The sequence below is a fragment of the Oncorhynchus tshawytscha genome, unplaced genomic scaffold (assembly GCF_018296145.1).
Source record: "Oncorhynchus tshawytscha isolate Ot180627B unplaced genomic scaffold, Otsh_v2.0 Un_contig_8235_pilon_pilon, whole genome shotgun sequence".
Classification (NCBI taxonomy): Eukaryota; Metazoa; Chordata; class Actinopteri; order Salmoniformes; family Salmonidae; genus Oncorhynchus; species Oncorhynchus tshawytscha.
Genome location: NW_024608153.1, coordinates 11,741 through 17,610, shown reverse-complemented (window position 1 = coordinate 17,610; position 5,870 = coordinate 11,741).

Here is a 5,870-nt window from a genome sequence, read left to right as displayed (position 1 = left end):
ACTTTGAACTTTGGATGCGTTTGTGGTAATTACACACACTAAACAAACGTTTATCCATGGTTGGTTTAATTGCAATTCTCTGGTTGTTACTAACACAACCATACTTGATGATTCTTTTCCGGGACGTATTGACCGAAACAAACCGATTTGAAGACACCAATCAATGACATCATTGCGCACCAATGGCAGGACCGGTCTATCGTTGATTGACTGTATTTTGGCCCATTGACCACTGATCATCTTGAACTCTAGATTGGAAGATAGCCAATGAGCTGAGGTAAACGCCAATATGTAATGGTTATACGTTTGAAGACCAGCCTTTTGTCACGCCCTGGTCTTAGTATTTTGTGTTTATATATTTATTTGGTCAGGCCAGGGTGTGACATGGGTTTATTTTGTGTTGTGTTTTTTTTTTTGTATTGGGGTTTTAGTAGGTATTGGGATTGTGGCTGAGTAGGGTTGTCTAGTAAAGTCTATGGCTGCCTGAGGCGGTTCTCAATCAGAGTCAGGTGATTATCGTTGTCTCTGATTGGGAACCATATTTAGGTAGCCCGGGTTTCACTGTGTGTTTGTGGGTGATTGTTCATGTCTCTGTGTGTGTTAGCACAAGATAGACTGTTTAGGTTTTTACGTTTTTGTTTTTTGTTTTGTTCGTTTTTCTTCATCATAAAATATGTATCTAACTTACCACGCTGCATTTTGGTCCGACTCTCTTTCAACGGAAGAAAGCCGTAACACCTTTGTCGTAAACTCTGGCGTAAAAGAGGTTCATTCGCCATTGCAAATCCTACTTGACGGAGCCACGGGTGTTACGCATAGCAGTACATATTCAATAGCGTTTTCAACAAGTTTATATAGTTAAAATATGGTGAATATTCAGGAAAAGCTAACACAAAGTCTAGGTATACAGATTTACCCCAAATTATAGAGGAAATAGATTGATACGTCGTCAGGCGTGTGAAGGACGGTGCCGGGGCATGGACCACAAAAATGTCCCCATTCCAGCTGCTGTGAAGGACTACAACAAGAGCATGGGAGGTGTGGACCTGTCAGATGCGCTGATAGGATACTACAATGTTCTCCACAAGACTATGAAATGGTACAAGACATTTTCTATCATTTCATTGACATTACTGTGGTGAATGCATTCATCCTCCAGAAGGAAATGGCTAAGAGCTGTGGACAGCCCCATCTCACAGCTAGCCTTCAGGGAGCTGCTAATCCAGGATCTTGCTAGCTACAGCAATTCCACTGTAGCACCTTCTGTCCCCTCTACCTCTGTCCCTTCTGCTCCAACCAGTGGTGTTCACCTGTCCAGATGAATCTCTGCATGCATGAATGTGCCTCAGGGCAAAAATGGCACAGTAGGGAGACATAGTTGTGCCCTTTGTCACAGGAAATGCCCCATCACCTGCACCACCTGTTCACTAAGCCTTTGCTTTACAGTAGAAAGAGACTGCTATGGAACATGGCACCAGCAGCATAATATTGTGTAGAGGACTGAGGGTCTTCACAATATTGTAAATAAAAAGTATGTAAATAGTTACCCTTGTTAATTTTTTGTTTTATTATTATTTTATTTTATTTATTTTATTATTATTTATTTATTTATTTATTTTATATATATATATATATATATATATATTTTTTTTTTTTTAGGGGGTTAGAATAGCATTTTTTTAAATATATATAGTTCCTTCCTTCAAAATGTATCACTGTACCAATTCAGCCACTTGGGTACATTTGGGTACATTTGTGTGGGACACCTGGGTGACTTCATACTCAATGTCATGTAGCTCGCTCATTTTTGAAGTTATCGGTCCAAAACCTTGTCCAGCTACTGTTGTCATCTTGTGTACAGCATCCTATCTGTATGTTTGGCTGTTCTTGGTCATTTGAAAGATGATGCAGCAACAATAAAAAACAGAAAACGTATGTTTATTTCCTTGTATTTTCTTCTACCAGATCTATTGTGTTATATTCTCCTACATTCAATTCACATTTCCACAAAAGTCAGATTGTTTCCTTTCAAATGATACCAAGAATATGCATATCCTTGCTTCTGGGCCTGAGCTACAGGCAGTTAGATTAGGGTATGTCTTTAGGCGGAAATTGAGAAGAAGGGGTACCCCAAAAAGTTAATTCAACAATATTTAACATGAGATCCTGTGGTTCTTATTATAGACCTGGACACTGCCCCCATTGGCATTTCTGTGTGTTCTGTAGATGCTATTACCATGTATTGCTACCACTGTATCATCAAAAGTATTATCTAAGTGAGTTTCAGTGATAGTCAGAATATATATGTCATCTGTTACTAGCAAGTTATTAACTTCATGAACCTTGTTTCTTAGGCTACATATGATAACGTGTGTTATTTTTAGCACTTTTCTGGGCTGCTTGATTGTTTTCATTGCTTTACTGGGAAGCTTAGCAGAAGTAGACATGCTCATGTTATTTATGTTAGTGTAGGTTGTGGTGCACACAGTCCTACTAGGGCACACCGCCTCAGTGCTAACAGTATAACTCTAGTTCATAGACACATGATTACTGCATACAATAGCTGTGGGATCAACAGAGGCATTCAGGGTAGTTAGAGGGACATCAGTTAGATTACTTACATTGTGTCTTTCAATGCCCCTGGGATAATGTACATTTGCTGAAGAATTATGATAACTCAGCGAGACAATGGTAGGGATTAACTGAGCTGGGCTTGGGTCATTGATAAGTCATTGTCTCCATGCAGCCTTATAATGCTGTGAAAGCATCCAGGAACCCAGATCAGGGGTTGTTAAAAGTTTTTTAGCCTGGGACCCAAATGACAAATTCTGTGTTTTCCTGGGACCCAAGCTTATGAAAACATGCAAATATACATACAAATCAGTACATTTCATCGCCCATATGCCAGCCTAAAAAATGTAATAAAGACGAATAACAATGAAATTAAATATAAATAGCTATTCATGTTTATTTTTCCCCATTAAAAACATTGTCTAGGTTGGAAGTGTTGCTGTTAAAATATAATAAAGCATTTGCATTCTGAACTGGAATATACTGATTGATCACATCACACAGATGTAGACTAGAAAACACATACACAGGCTCAATTTTTGATAGTGCATCCCTAATTACCAGTACAGGTGAAAAATTCAGGTCTACTGTACATTAAGGATATTTTTATTTTCGTGTCAAATCGTCAATTGGCAACCCATCCCTTATGGGATTAATTTACACATAAACAGACATTACAATAATTCACTATGGCAATTAAATCATAACTCTTCTTCCTGTGTTCTCTGCATTGCACATCACATAGAGTGATTTAATTTTTTAAATAATAATAACAAAGAAATACATATAATGAATAAAAATACAGAGTAAATAAAATCATAATAGTAAATAAGGTTATCCAAACAATAATTACATCCCTAGAGCAGTAAAATAATATACATACATACAGTATATTCATACTGTACAAACACACTGCATACTGTGTATACACATACATACAGACAAATGAATACAATTGACAAAAAAACATTTACATTTCTCCTCATCATTCAGCCACGTAATGCCAGGGTATATCTGGTGTGCTTTCTGAAATAAGTGCAAGCGTATATCGTGGTAGAAAGGGCAGTAAAGGATCAAATGAGTTTCATTCTCTACTTCTTCAAGATCACAATAGTTACATAGTCTTTCCTCTTCCATTTCATCACCATACCGACCTGTTTCAATACACAGAGGCAATATCCCTGATCTGACCTGTTTCAATACGCAAAGGAAATATCCTGATCTGACCTGTTTCAGTACGCAGAGGCAATATCCCTGATCTTACCTGTTTAAATACACAGAGGCAATATCCCTGATCTGACCTGTTTCAATACGCAAAGGAAATATCCCTGATCTGACCTGTTTCAGTACGCAGAGGCAATATCCCTGATCTTACCTGTTTCAATACGCAGAGACAATATCCCTGATCTTACCTGTTTCAATACACAGAGACAATATCCCTGACCTTAGCTGTTTCAATAAGCAGAGACAGTATCCCTGATCTTACCTGTTTCAATACGCAGAGACAATATCCCTGATCTTACCTGTTTCAATACGCAGAGACATTATCCCTGATCTTACCTGTTTCAATACGCAGAGACAATATCCCTGATCTTACCTGTTTCAATACGCAGAGACAATATCCCTGATCTTACCTGTTTCAATACGCAGAGGTAATATCCCTGACCATAGCTGTTTCAATACACAGAGGCAATATTCCTGATCTTACCTGTTTCAATACACAGAGGCAATATCCCTGATCTGACCTGTTTCAATACGCAGAGGCAATATCCCTGATCGAATCTGTTTCAATACGTAGAGGCAATATCCCTGATCGAATCTGTTTCAATACGTAGAGGCAATATCCCTGATCTTACCTGTGCGCATAGTGATCTCTTGCTTTTAGGTAGGTTATACATGATATATCGCTCACACATAAATTCACACTTAATTAAACAAAAGTTCTCAATTTTGTTTATGATTAATCTCCTCCACCCATTTTTTTCATATTGCATCAACAGTTGTTTTTAATCATGTCTATTTCTCACTTAATTTGGTTTTTGTACAGATGTTCACAGTCAGACTGTTGAAAAAGGTCAAACATTTCAACAAAAATATATAATTCCAGATTACTTATATTAGGCAAACTGCACAATTATTATAATTTACAGTTAGCCAGGGGCACACTCCAATGTAATGTACAAACAATTAATTTGTGTTGGGTGAGTCTGCCAGATCAGAGGCATGATCAGGGATGTGTGTGAATTGGACCTTTTTCTTGTCAAGAACAAATTCTTATTTACAATAACAGCCTCCCGGGGAACAGTGGGTTAACTGCCTTGTTCAGAGGCAGAACAACAGATGTTTACCTTGTCAGCTCAGGGACTCGATCCAGCAACCTTTTAGTTACTGGCCCAACGCTCTAAGCACGAAGCTACCTGCCGCCCCATAGTGTTACTCTTTAACTTTGAACCTTGTTTAAACAGTGGCTATAATGAATGTTGAGAAAACTCACCAACAAGTGCAGAAATGAATAAAAGTGGATAGAGGAACATGATGGTTGAAGTTCAGCAGCTCTCTCAATAACACTGAGATACCACTCCCCTGTGACAGACTAAATGATATCCCCATGTGGTGTGCTTATCTTAGCTCCTCCTCTTGAATAGATAGCAATTTGTTGAACAGTGTTGGCAGGTTTCCTGTCACTGTGGGCTCCAGGGCACAGTGGTGTCTGTCACTACAGCAACCTGTGTGGAGCTCCAGATCCACACAGGTTCTCTCATTGATCAGTTTAGCAGCCATTCTTGGGTATGGATGAGTAGCTCCCACTACACGTAGATTTGCAGTGTCTCTGAGGAGGAGGAATTGGGATGCTCACCCAGGGTACTTTCTGGAGACAATTAACCTTTACTGTATAGTTACCGGAGAGCTTAACTCTGCTACCCTGTGTTAATTATAGGAGAGCCAACTATAAGAAACAACATTGTTACACTGTCAAATTCCCAAGTGCTTTTCCAACCACTTAAAAAATTGTAATTGAAGACTACTGATTGAAGAGTGAAGAATACATATTTCTCACAGTGCATTGAATAGAAAGACAGAGAAACACCTGGTGATTGCACAAAGCACAGGTGTGACCACAGTTCTCTGATCTCTACCATTATAATATCAAATTGTGGTTTGATGTTCAAATTTGATCCTCGGTTCATCAAAGCATTTTTGATCTGCAGGTTTTTGTACAGCGTCTTATACACATTCTATCACTGGGTATAACAATTCTCATAATAACAGTCTATGAGAGCACAGTAGTAGAGAGCTGT